The sequence below is a fragment of the Ochlerotatus camptorhynchus genome, unplaced genomic scaffold (assembly GCF_037179485.1).
Source record: "Ochlerotatus camptorhynchus isolate MF236.1 unplaced genomic scaffold, CSIRO-AGI_Acam_v1.1 ptg000530l, whole genome shotgun sequence".
NCBI lineage: Eukaryota > Metazoa > Arthropoda > Insecta > Diptera > Culicidae > Ochlerotatus > Ochlerotatus camptorhynchus.
Genome location: NW_027041014.1, coordinates 929,355 through 944,336, shown reverse-complemented (window position 1 = coordinate 944,336; position 14,982 = coordinate 929,355).

Here is a 14,982-nt window from a genome sequence, read left to right as displayed (position 1 = left end):
GAAACAGCATGATCTCTCAAAACTCTAGGTACTCCATGGATCACTCAGAACTTCAAGAACTCTTCTATGAAATTCCGGAATCATCGATAGCTCTGCATAGTTCTGCCAACATCCGAAATAATTTGGATTTCAAATTTTAAAAACTGTATCTTCGAACCTCGGGAAGTTGCGTTACTTCGGCAACTTCCACGTCGACCTCCAGCCTGCTAGTACCGATGTCACTTCACGGTGAAGTGACAACTTATCACTCACGGTGAAGTGATTCCCATTTGATTTACACGGCAATCACTTCACCGTGAGTGACAACTGGTCACTTCACTTCGTTTTCACCGTAAAGTGACACCCGTAATAAGGCCCATTATTGTGGTAATGAATTTTCACCCACATGCCTTCAGGACGTCTTTCTGACGCATATTCAAATAGCGAACACCGCCGAAGAACTAGATTGGCATTGACTCTATAAATGCACCGACTGCTTTGTCCGCCTCTTCACCACCTTATTTTATGTGCTCTGCATGTACCGGTGAAAATTCCCGCCAACTTACGCGAGCGAAAAACCAAGCCTCATGCTCGGGTTATTCCGCTTTCGTGAGATTCGTTTAAAATTCTAAAACGGTCCCAAAATACTATTCCGCAAATATACTCACAAATAGCGAGCAGTTCGTGCCAGGAAGCCCAAGAAAATATGTCCTTCATCCGTCAAATTGATTGTCAGATGATGTTTTGAATTAACACACGAATATCTTCGAATCAGGGTGAAAATTGTTTTTCCCGGAACAATATCTCTTTTTAGTGCCATTTTTATTCGGGTGCCGGCCGCAAAGTGGAAAATTGAACATCATTCTTCCCGGAAAACGTATGCGCCACCCTCTTAGCCCCCCGCCCGTCAACCAACGATCGCAGTGTGCTGGGAGGAAAATGTTTGCTTTCGCCGAGTGTTGTAATGCATATAAATTTGTTCCTGCCTGCGCGCCTCCTACGATAAAAGCCAATCCTTGCTTTCACACATACAGTCTCATGGCCTGCTAGGTATTCATACATTGCGCTCTCGTGTCGCGTAGAACAATGAAAGCATGAAAATTATAGACGTGACATTTGTTATGGCTTCAGCCGAGTCTCGTGCCAAAAGTTTTTTGTTGTTGTCGTGTCCCTGCATCCCACCACAAAGTACCTACTCCAGTCACTCATTCATTAATCACACGGTGTAATAATTTACTACTCCAAATCACTACCCACCCGGGGTAGAGTGCAATAATAATTCCGCATGCAATCTCGGTCGGATCCCTTCTGCATTCCATCCATCCATCTGTTCATTTGTGTTTTCACATCTGAATGAAGCCGGTTCATTGGTTCACTTTCCTGCTTCCTCTCTCTCTCTGTACATGGGCATGGTATTGCACAATTTCCGGTCCTGCTCAGAGTCCGGGTGGCATTTTTCAGAAATGGTGTAGGTACATTGAATCGTAGAACATGGCATCTAGCCAGGCAACCCTGGAACGAACGGTGTAATTAGCTTTAAATGTCGATCTTGCTGTGTGAATTATTATTGCTTTACATCGAACCGAGAGAGTTATGCCTGGGTGATTTCCAGGTATTTCCCAGAATGCGATGCAAATTATGAATGAGCTCCTAGAATTCCTGGCGGGTTTACAATTTCGCTTTTCCGGCTCGAGCGCAACTCTCTGGCAATCGAAGTAGGCAGACGGCTGGGTTGTTGTTTGGGAGTTTGTAATCTAGTTTTCATTGATGCAATATGGCTGATTGGTTCCGTCGTTCGAGGCACGGGCGGGTCAACCTGTAATTTTGATTATTACGTTGATGGATGGCATTGTTGGAAGCTGGATGATGGATTTGGTAGGATTCGGTGGGGATTTTTTTCATTAGTTGAGTGCTATCCGGTTTGACATTGCAATCAAAGTAATCAGTGTCATTAGCTGACAAAACCCCAAGGCTGCAACAACCGTGGAGATGCATGTTTACAGGGCTGGTGGTTCTCGGCAGTGTGACAAGCATCGCTCATCGTTATAATTCAGCCACCATTCGAAATGTATGGCTATCTACTTTCGAACGGAATAAACAGACAACTGATTGGACCTGTGGTTGGTCAGTCGGAACGGGAAAACCCGTCAGAGGCGGCTCTGTTTTCAATTCCTGAAAGTAGACCTAGAGATCCGCGATTTTGTTCTAAATTGCATACAATCATGAGCATAGAGGAAATATGCAATCACCACATCTATTCTGCTACCGGGTGACACGCATTTCGCAGCCTTGGTACTTTGAGGAAGTTTGATTGCTTTGGACTGTGTCAGTTGCAGATTCCTCTTATTCTTTACCTATTACGTCCCAACTGGAACTTTACGGCAACCCGTAGTTTGGTGTTGTTTGAACAAGCACTTCCCTTTTGATTTTGATAATTCACTTGAACTACGAAATGATTCGCCAGAGATTTGGGCGACAACCAAATTTTTCAGTTTTTTAATTTATTCCTTCGTTTATTGTCCTCTAGGATGTCATGAAAATTTACATCCCAGAAAAACTCCTAGCCCGGAAATCTCGCTGAAATATCAATGGTAATCGTAAATCAAAACTCGAAACTCTTCCCACGCATTAGAATCGATTCTATCGTCTTCCTTATATGCATGCATCCTCTCGGAGAAGCACACAATATCCGTGGGAAATCGATAACTGGGTCAGTCACAGGACCAATCCCAATGCCACTCGAATCCAACACTTCTGTTCAACATCACAACCCAACAAACAACATCAACAACAACAACAACAACAACGCAGCAGTGCATGGGATGGGAAATATTATCGACGGCAATCTGGACGTTGGATTGACGTTTCTGTTTTTATCTTTTGTTCATCCCTCACAACACCTGATTGTCTTCTGAACCCCAGCGCAAGCTTTGTTTCAAAAAGGCTAACAGAAAACAAACAGCAGAATGCTTTCATCCGGTCAGCGTCGTAGTCGGACGTTACGCAATCGACACAATGATGATTGAATTTCCCGCGGTTCTTTCACTCTCGGTCAGGGTTGCCGGGCTTCCTCCATCCGGATTGACGTGTCAATCCTTTCCGGATGTGAAAGGAGAGGCAATTTACAGAAACGCATCATCCGATGATGATGTTACGAGCGCGCCTAAGCCGGTTTACCTTTCTTTGTTCGTTTTGATTGTTCCATCCCATGGAGGATCCTAAGGCCGGAGGCTCAGCGTCAGCATCACACATGGGGGCCAAATTTTTGGCTTCCGTTTGCTCGCAGTAGTCGCTGTCTTTAATCCGAATGCATTCGGATCCAAAATGTTTGTCTACTAGGATGAACGTATAAGAGGATTTAGCCGACTCGTGGCTTGCTTTGTTGGCCAGCAGCGAGGCGAAATTGAATCACTCTCACTCACATTCGTGTGAATCCAGCAGGAAACAGCACTGTACAGTGTTTCTTTTTGCCGTGCTCGTGCGCTTTTTGAAGAACATCTCAACCATTGATTTTAGGGGTATAGTTTGTTCGGAGAAGATTCAACATAGGAAAAAAGTTGGCTTCGGCAATACCTCAACCTATTATCGTCAGGTGGGGAAACAACGTCCTTGAGAGCTCAATTTTGGCATGTGGATACATTGTGTTTCAGAGCAACTATTGGCCAAATTTGAGTGCTCTAGGACTTTGTTTACCCCCTGACGATAATAGGTTGAGGTATTGCCGAAGCCAACTTTTCCCCTATGTAAAAGCGCTAAATTTTGTGTAGACGGTTTGGTGATTAACCTACCTAAAAGATATCCGTTCTGATGTTTTGAAGATTTGCATTGCCGAAAACATGGGGTTTCTGTTCTCTGAGTGCTATGCTTTGCCGATCAGTGCCAATAGTCTTCATCGTCAGCTGGAAAACCTTTGAATAAGCCCTAATCAACAAGCAAAGTCTGAAAGAATATCTTAAAGTCTTCATTATAATTTTGATCAATCGAAGATCTTCAGAAAAGAACCAGTTCAACATTAAGAACTGAAAAATTTCCCTATGGACTTTACTGAAATCTTCGACCAGATAATTTTTGTTATTTATTCCTAATCAGCCTGTCATATTGGAAACATTCTGAAATCTTGTTACATTTTAAAGATTTTGGATCAACTGAAGGCCAATGGAATAACTTCTGATCAACCTGCTATCTTGACATAATATCTGAATAACTGAATAGATCTATCTTCATAATAATATCTTTTCAATCTGAATTCTATAACTATACATTGAACTTTTTGGAAATTGTTGATCAATTGAAGGTCTCTGAAATAGTTTTTGATCAAACTGCGATCTTTAGAGAATATTTTGAACCATGTCCTGAATTATTGAACAATAGATATCTACAGAATCTAATCAACATGAAGTTTTGCCTGCCATAATATTTAGAGGTCTTTATAAAGGTTTTGATCAACCTGCTTTCTGATTGAAATATCTAAGAAACATGATTTGAAAAATGGGGCAGTTGGAAATCTACAGAATAGTTCCTGATCAGCCTGATGTCGTGACAAAATATCCAAAGGACTGTTTGTAGGTCTTTAATCAATTGAAGGATAAAGAAATAATTCCCGATTAACCTGCTTTCTTGCGATCCTATCTAAGATACATGATTTGATATGTTATATAGTTCAAGATCTTCAAACATGATCAACCAATAATATAATATCCAAAAGACTTTGTAGAGGTCTTTAACCAACTGAAAGTCTGTGAAGAGATTACTGATAAATCCTCAATTCGAGAAATTGTGTGAGAAACATGATTTGAGTTATTGACCAGTTATTGATCGTCAGAAAAATATCTGGTCATTGTCTTGACAAAACACCAAAGTACTTGTCGCTGGCCGTTGAAAAAGTTGAGGTCTTTGGAATAATTTCTGACTATTCTGCTATTTTGCAAAAATATCTCAAAGATTTTTTTTTTGATCTATTGAACAATTTGAAACCTTCAGAATAATTCCTTATCAACCTGAAGTCTTGAGAAATGAGAGAACTTTGATCCACTTGAGATTTTGGAATATTTCCTAATCATCACCAAGAATCATCAGGAACTTTCTGATGATCAATGATTAACTGATGTTCTTTAAAATAATTCCTGATGCAGGACCCTGATGTCTTGAAGAAATATCCAGAAGACTTTTAGCAGTTTTTTGATCACTTAAAGATTTTTGGAATAATTGTTGATCAACCTGTCTTCTGTAAGGAACACCTTAGAAACATGATTTGAAATACAGAATATTTCGAGATCTACTAAATAATAGCCCATAAACTAGTAGTCCTGAATAGTCATCCAGAGGTCATGACGATCGTTGATCAATTGAACGTTTTTGGAATGATTCTTTATCAACCTGTTATCTTGCAAGAATGTCTAAGAGCTTGTCATGTCTTGTCATACTCATTAATCAACCACAAGAATTGCCAAAATATTCAGAAAACAACCTGAATTTGAATTACTGGATAGTTGGAGACCTTCAAAATGAAACCTGATTGACCTCAAGTCCTGACAACTTGATGCAGGTTCTTTGATCACCTGATGGAATTATTACCCATATGAATCGCCAAATTATCCAGAGAACATTATGCAAGCCCTTGATCATCTGAAAATTTTGGAAATAATTCCAGATAAACCCACTTACATGATACCTACATGATTTGTTTTACTAAGTGTAGAGTTAATCATATAATTTGCTTCAAAAGGTTTGACTGTTACCGAAAGGATTTATCCCCAGACTCAGAGAGAAGCCCTAGCAGTAGTTTGGGCAGTTGAGAAATTTTACCTTTACCTGTTTGGCCTTCAGTGTAAGATTTCCACGGACCACAAGACTTTGGAATATATCTATGGAGGAAAGTACCGAGATGGAAGAAGGGCATGTTTAAGAGTGGAAGGTTGGGCGTTGAGGCTACAATCATATGATTTTGAAATAAAACATATTCCTGGTTTCGAAAACATTTCGGACATTCTTTCAAGATTGTGTGATCAATCGGATGATGCTTTTGACGAAGACTCAGAGCATTTTTTGTTAGCGGTTGGAGATGAACTCATGGACGTTGGATGAAATCAAATTCGCATAGAAAAATGACCAGGTTCTCCAAGCAGTTATCAATGCCCTTTGAGACCGGAAACTGGCCTAATGAACAAATTCGTTATCAGGCCTTTGATAAAGAGCTTGATGAGAAAGATGGTATTGTTGTTCGGGACAACAGAATAGTGCTTCCGGCCATGTTGAGGCAAAGGGCATTAAAAATCGCTCATAGGGGTCATCCAGGAGTAGTTACAATGCGTAGAATCTTACGAGAGAGAATATGGTGGCCGTGCATGGATTATTTCAGCAGATATCTTAAAGTTGTAGAAATGAAAGGTACCAACGCCAGGAAAACTATTGATGCTCTTGAAACAATCTTCAATGAACAATCGTATCCTGGAACTATCCGAAGCGACAACGGACCACCGTTTTCAGGTGAGGAATTTGCAGAGTACTGCCGAAGTAAAAACATCAGGTTGGTCCGTACAATTCCATATTGGCCTCAGATGAATGGGTTAGTAGAAAGGCAGAATCAGGGGATTCTCAGAGCTCTACGGATTGCGAAGGCGACTAATACTGATTGGCGTAGGGCGGTTAAGGATTACGTCCACATGTATAACACGAGTCCTCATTCTATCACAGATAAAGCTCCCATGGAGTTACTCATCGGACAGCCGGTAAAGGATCTATTGCCAAGTTTGAGAACGGATGCAAACTGGAATCGTGAAGAGTGTTCGGGAAAATGATGGAATCCAAAAGTTAAAAGGAAAACTTTACGCTGATGGTAGGAGACATGCAAGGACATCCGAAATTAACATTGATGATGTAGTGATGTTGAGAAACTACGAAACTGGAAAGCTGGAGCCAAAATTTCGTCTGGAGAAGTTCACCGTCATGAAGAAAACCGGAAATGATACTATTGTTGTAAATGAAGATGGTGTTATGTATCGCCGATCTGTTACCCACTTGAAAAAATTGCCTGCTTCGAATGTCGGTGTTCCAGATTCTTTGGCAGGTTCAAACAAGTCTACCGATGAAGGAGAAACATCACAGCCGAGGAGGATTGAAAAAACGGGTTGCAGAGGAGTCGGTGGAGATAAGACATCAGAACAGTTGAAACGTCCTATTCGTAAATGAAAGCTGCCGGAAACATTTAGATAGAAGATAGGGGAATTTACGTATTCTCGTCAATCTAAGCAGCTTCCGCACTTCTATTAGGATTTTCTCAGTGTCACGCACACATATGACGTGTCTGTTTGTTTACATTCATCTGCTGCTAGCTATTCTATCCATTCCAATCAACAAAACTGTCCAAAACGGTTTGAAAACGTTTTTAAGGCGCTCCAAACTTCTCAGGTGAGTGTGACTATTGTCGGCAGCCTCTTTTACTTCGGCAACCTTTCCGTTTAAACTGCGTGTTAACCAGCTGTTCTATTATCGGCAACTCGAAATCAGCCGTATTTTGATGTGCTTATGTTCCTTTTGAAGAAACACCTAGCATAGCAGGTTTGCTCAGTTGTAAAAATGTATTAGGATTGAAGCTGAAAGACTAAGGAATCGTTTAAATACATTCAGCGAAGTGTTTTAGTGAGAAAATACATCGAAATTAACGTTTAAATTGTGGTTGCCGAAAACAGTCGATGGCTGCCGAAGCCATCATTTACCCTATGTCTATTTTTTTTTGTTCGCTTTCTGCTTACGATCAATAAATTGTAACAGTTCATATCGGACAAGGTGAGGGATGTAGAGTTAATAATATCAGTTATGGCTACCTCCCTGGAGGAGAGCACGAAGAAGAGAGAGAGTAGTAACTCGATAGAGGAAAGAGCTAGGAGAACAACGAAGTAGTATACTTAGGCCAGAAGAGTTGCTATCACCGTGGTGTACGGACGTATAATAAAGTGTGGATATTGAACGTGTATATAATTATGAGTTGTGATTGTTTGAGAAAGCCATTCCCTGGCTGCCCTTTGGATTCTACACTAAGCAATTAGAGATCTTCAGAATTATAGACCGAATATTCAGAATATTTCCTGAGCCACTTGGAGTCACGAGAGAATATCCAAGAGGGTAAATTGAAATGTTGAACAGTTGTAGATCGCCGGAATAATACCTGATCATCCTTAAGTCTTTAAAAATATCCAGCGATCCTCATCTTTGGAATAATTTCTGAGTGTGAGTATGAGAAAATATCAGAGATGTGATTTAGATTGATGGATAGCAAGATATCTCCAGAATTCCTTATTATAATAGAACGGTATCATATAAGAGCAACAGAAGTGTGATTTTAATTGTTGGACAGTTGTAAATCTTCAAAATAATACGTGAATAACATGGTCCTAGGAATAATTTCTGAGCCGCCTGGTACGATATGAATTGTTGCCCTGGGCCCCAGTTAACGTTTACAAGGCCCTGTGTTCCATGTACTATTCTGGATATGGCCGAGATCTGACATGAGTCAAAATCGACACATCAATCCACATTGGCTACACCTGGTCATGTGCCGGCTCAGAAAGTGGCTAAAATCCGACAACTCAAATCCCATGAGACGACAAGATCAATGGCTATATTGATATCAATGATAATACCGAAACTGCCGCTCAAGTGTGGGTACCTACACGAATTTCGCTACGGCGGCAAACTCGATTTATTCAGCACCGCTGCCACGGCGAATAAATTGCGCCATTGTGAAGGAGCCTTTACTATGATGGCTGTCAAAATAACAATTCAAACTAGAATATTGTATAACTAGATATGCCACATCTTAAAGATAACACAATTTTTAAATTGTTGCCGATAACATCATTGCAACGTTTTCTATTAATTAACAACCATCGAACGCCAAATTCAATTTATGGATTTACTACAACATTCTTTAGAGAGTCTGACCACTTGCTCAGAGGAACCTGCTGCATGTCTGGATTAGATCCATGTAGTTTTGGATACTCATAATGACTTCCATTAATTTTTTGCTTGAATTCTCATTTGATATATTAAAGTCTTTGGAACTTATTAATCTGAACTTGTTCTATCCGTATCTCCGGAACCAGTTGACCAATTTGTTCAATCTGGTCTATAGTAAACATACCATTATTTTGGTCCTATTTGTACACGTCTTCTAAAATTAAAAACTACACACGGTGTCTCTGGTAGAACATTATTAATTTAAAAAAAAATCAGTATCGCTAAAACACTCACCAAAAGAAAGCTTATGCTCTCCTCTTTCAAATGAGACTAACCTCGAAATGTTCTATCGCGGGGTCTAAAACTTTTTTTTAAATATATTTTGTTATGAATTACGGTTGAAAATTATTTTTTAAGCTTGCTTTTCAAAGGATGGTTTGAAAAAAAAAATCAGTGAAACTTATGATTTGGATACAATTTAATCGTAGCAGGCCATGAACTCTAAAATTCTATCTGTCATATGCATTCTACGCACGTGGTATGGTGAACCAACTGGTATTTGTTTCTTGTGAAAAAGTGAATTTTTGTTGTTAGGAGCTGCATCTTCAACCACTACCAACAAAGGTGGTTGATATTATCGAACAACACTTGCTTCACGATGTTAGATCGATAGGTTGGTATTATCCTACAAAAATTTGTCGAGCATGTTCATATACAGTTTATTCGTATAGTAATCAGGCATTGTCCAGAACGCTCAAGATGGTAGAGACCCTGTCGTTGCGAAGTATATGAAGGATAAACCCACGGATGGAGATGGTCAGGTTAAGCACTCTAATCTACAGGGACTACCATCCAGCTGGAAATCCGCTACTACTGGTGTTCAGGTAAAAAGGAAACCACATCTGTCCGCTGACGATTTGTTTTTGACAAAAAAAAAAAGACTTGCGATTTGAATACCAGACGGACATTAAAACTGAGCACCTGTCTAAGGGGTTTAGACAGAAGTCGCCCTCAAACGTCTGTTCCAAAATAACAATCCCAAACCAACCAGGTAGCTAAATTACAAGCTCGTTCTGTAAAATCGGTGATGACGGATGGGGCAGTTCTTTTAAAGTGACTCTGTTCATTATCGAATGATTTCAAACCACGAACTCCAAGTTGAATGAAACACGAGGCCATTGCAAGGATACTGGTGTAAAAATGCTTTTACTGTTAGCAGTTGCTTCTGGAGTCCCCGAGAAATATGCTAATATCGCAAAGATATGGAGTACACTCTTGCACCTGAACAATTTCAAGTGCTTTGTTGTCGGGGATTTGAAGATTGTCAACCTCCTTAGTGGAATAATGGGATACACCTCGACATTTCCTTGTCCTTATTGCACCGCACCGAAGAATAATCTTTGCAATACAGCTGCACAGCCTCAAACTCTCGGACATATTCGTGAGATGTCAACGGCATGGAAAAGCCAGGGGTCGCAAATAAACTGGTGAGAAACTTTTTCAATTGTATTGATGAGCCATTGCGACCAAATCATAAGCTTCTGGCCACCGCCTTCGTTACACATTACGCTTGGAATTATAAATGCAATCTACAAGAAGGTGGAATCCATTGATTCAGACACTGCTATGGATTGAGCAACGTCACAGCAAGTACGGATTAACCGGACGGAATTGCCAGAAAACTGCTGCAAAATCAACATGTTTTGCAATCTGATGCAGCCTTGAACTTGATAAGAACTGTAAGTAATCTTATCGTTAATTCAATTACCGTTTTATAATGCTAAATTATATTGCAGGAACTCGATCAACTTGATCTTGTATACAAGGGTTGTTTTCGAGAAAATCTATGTGAAGATTACGTTGAGAACTTTTTTAAGACGTGGATTGCAGTAAGCTTACCCAATAGCTCCAAATTCCATATTTTGCGATAGCATGTCCCAGAATTTTATAAAATCACTGGAAGTGGTTTGAGCCAAGGGGTAGGTCACTCCGCACACCAATCTTGGGTCATCTTTTTTGTCAGTGTGCCGCAAGTATGTCGATTGTGCCGGTCATAGGGCAAGCTGCGATTGTTTGTAAAACACCCATCCCGGCAACCCGGTGTTTCTGACATGAATGTTTTGGTTTGAAATCGCAAGGATAAATCGGATTGAGGATGACGCTGGAAGTGGCGAGTGTGCAAAATTTCGGTGTTTTGTGATCCATAGGGTAATAAAAGTCCTGTGTTTTAGTGTTTTACAATGGCAAACCAAAGGCAAAGGTAGACCAGAAACCTAGCCTTTCGGCCGGAAAGAGTTGGAACCGGTGTGGAGCATTGCTGGAGACCAACTATAGAGGGTGATGAATAGACTATCTTAGTTTGTTTTGTGGGAATTTCAGGTCTGAGGTCTGAAAATGAGGTCTGATCAACTGCCTCTTTCTCTTGAGCCCACTCTGGAACCTACACTTCGTATTTAGATCTATAAGTGAACTGCTGGTCTGAGTTCCTCTGGTATATTCAATTAGATGATGTTCCTGAACATATGTACAGTTAAACAGCACGTAATGTTCTGAACAACTTCAATAACAGTTGTCCAGCAGTGGTCCCATTTTATTTACAACAATCTAATGCCTACGAGATTGTGCCGAAGGTATGCTGAAAATGTGCCGATGGATGTTCCCAAGTTGTGCCGAATATAATTTCGGCACAATGTGCTGAGTGACTTACCCCTTGGGTTTGAGCAAATATGGGGAGCAAGCCAGTGAAACTGTACATTTCGATTTACAAATTGTATGGAACCGTGTCAAGGCCCCAGAAACCTCTGAGGTATATGATCGGCAGCTTCTTCGTGCTGTAGTGATGTACAATAGTGGACATTTGTAAACGGTCAATTATTTTTAGTTATGTTTTAAGCAATCCTTGTTCACAATTGAATTCAATGAGTAAAAGTTAATATTAACTAAAACATTTCTTTTTTAATATCACAAATTTAAAAAAAATCCTAATATATGTCATGGCTATCTAGATAATCGTAGAAATTACTAATGCTATGTCCATAAGATTCAAATCACAAAGGATAAATTTTTAAATGTAATGTTTTGAAAAAAATGACCCCCCGATAGAACATTTCGAGTATAGTCTTAGTAAGTCTACGTAAGAGGTTCTACGTGTGTTTTGTTCAAAATATTGCAGTGTTATGCACAACGAAGATCATCAAGGGGTAAGTCACTCAGCACAGTGTGCCGAAAGTGGATTCGGCACATCTTCGGCACAATCTCGTAGGCATTGGATTTATCATTAAATCAAATAGGACCACTGCTCGACAGCTGTTATTGAAGTTGTTCACAACATTCGCTGTGTATTTCAGAAACATACTCCACTTGAATAACCTAAAGGAACTCAGACCAGACAATTCACTTCTCGGTTCACATTTATCGCTGCTGGTCACAAGTCTTTCAGCTACTACGCAAATGGAGTGTATTACGAACCGGAATGCAAGAACCATTTGGATGGATTTGATCATGAAGTGGTAGCGATTGGATATGGGAAACTCAAAGGAGAATATTACTGACTAAATCAAGAATTCCTGGTTCAACTACTGGGACTACGATGTGATATGCTTTGATTTTTTTTTCCTTGATTTTGTTTTCTGTCGATCTTGTTTTCCGTGCTGAGGACCAATGCTACCGACGTCAGGGGGCAGCTCCCACACCTGGACTCTACCTATTGACCCATCAACTTTTAACGGCTTTACTTCCCTTCCGAAATAAGGCGTGATCAGAGATGATGGCCTCAGAACATCCCGGCGGCTCCGACTGGGATTGAACGGAGGCCTGCTGGGGTGAGGGATATGCTTTGAAGGCAGTGAAGGGAAACAACTGTGGCTTATCAGCAATGCGACGTATGTAAATTTGAAGTGAGATTTCTGTTTAAATTAGAATTAAGTAAAAGAGTAGTTTTATTTTTGGATATGTTCGATGCCACATGGTTAAATGGTTTTCGATTTTTGTAACATAAGATTAAAAAATAGGTTGAGTGGACATAATAAAAAATCCGTTGCATTGTGCCGTGAAAAGTAGTTCGGTATTGTTCAAGTGAGTTTGGTTTGGTAGATGACCAATTGACCAAGTGCTGGTGATTTGTTGCTGAAAAGAAAGGCCACATCCTGCCTCAACATACAATTTTTGATCGAATTCTCCCGGAACTCCAACCCGATGGTAAAACCGAACGACTTAGCTTGGAATCCTCCTTCTTGGCATAATCCATTCCATCGTCGAAAACTTCCGAGAGCTTTTTTCTCGGAATCACCACCTTCAACAGTTCCTCATCCAGATTAAGCATAAAGTTGTAGTGCTTCTAAATCGTTTCCATCTGATTGCCCAGCAACGTTCGGACGACTTTGGAGCAGTAGGACTTGTAACGCTCACCTAGAGCACAGATAATCGATCCGAAGTGCAAATAGTTCTTGTCGCTGAATGCACTGAACTTCAAGCTGTAATTGTTACCCGACGGATTAATCGCCGGGTAACAGATGTCCAACTAGTTGGTATCCACACCGGAGGCGTCAGAGCCTGCTCGACACCCTCCGACAGTTTGGCATGTTTTACTTTCTTATCGATAATCTCCATGATGTGATCCTTGAGGTACTTATTGAATACGTCTACCGCCACCAGGCAGGCCTTCTTGATGGTGATAACCTCGGAGTCCTCCTTGGAGCACATGATGTACCCGATTGGGACGCTGATGTCCACCGCACCGTGTCCTTGACGAAGGCTCGCCACGATTCACAAAATTCACCCAGGAAGTTATCCTTGGAGAAGACGCCCAACGTTCTGCCATCCTTGGATCCCTCTATCGCCTCCATCAGCTTTTCAAAATTGGCCTTGTCTTTGTCGTTCTTATATCGAACCAACAGCATCACCAATGGAATGCCCTCCTCACCGTCCTTCTCGTCCTGGTCAGGGAAAATATGGACTTTTCGCACAGCACCGTAATGGTATCGGTCAGCTCGGTGCGAGGTGGATTTGCTGTAGATGGTTTCCTCGTCTACGCCGATCGCCTTCAGAATGCAATCCACTTTCTGCAGCGAATCACCTTAGATGCGTTTTATTCGTCGGTAGAAGGAATCCTTATCGAGCACGATATTCGACATTTTCATCAAACCAAAACATTCAAGCTGTATGAAATTCCGGTTTGCTAAATATACCATAGTATTCGTATTTTACGAAAAATCGCTTGCTCTATGACCGGCACAATCGGGGACACTGAGAAAAATGTTGACCCAAGATTGATGGGCGGAGTGACCTACCCCTTGAAGATCATAAACATTGCAATGCATTACACCCATTACTCTCGATGGTATATTGTTTATTGTCAAAATCGATTTACACGTTTATTCGTCGTCCTCTCCTTCCTCGACTTCAGAATCAAATAGTAGAGCTTTAGCGTCTATCCTCGTGCATCTATTTCAACTGGATCCGATGAAATTAGTAACAAGTGAACCAGCAGCTTTTTCCATAGATTTTTAACATTGTTGTATCAAAGTTGCTTGCGATACAGAACTGCATATCTCTTGAGATAATAAAATAATAGACATTTGCTGGAAGTTTGTTAGCTATCAACATAACACAAGAAAAGAAAAAAGATTGTATCATTTTTGGAAATCCTTAAAATTTCGATTATTTTCGAAATCTTTTTTTTAATTTCAAGAGATACCAAGTTACAATGTTTTGCAAAAAACACGTGTTTTGTAGATTGTACAAAAACTCTAGGAAATCTTGAAAAAAAGATAACATTAAAATTATGACACAAACAACGGTATACATCTCATAAAGCTAAGAGTGTGTGGAATCACAGTAGGCATTGGTTGTTAGGATAAGTTCATTTGTTTACATCATGGCTTTACCGGAGCAAGCACGTTGCAATTCGATCCTGCACGCTCGAAACGAACATCGCGGTCCATCCGTTTCCGGCAGGTTTCGATCGAATTCCTGGGCAGGAATTTTATATCTCGGTCCCCCGAAAGAATGTAAAATCAAAACGATGTCGAAATTCCGCAAAAAGTTTCT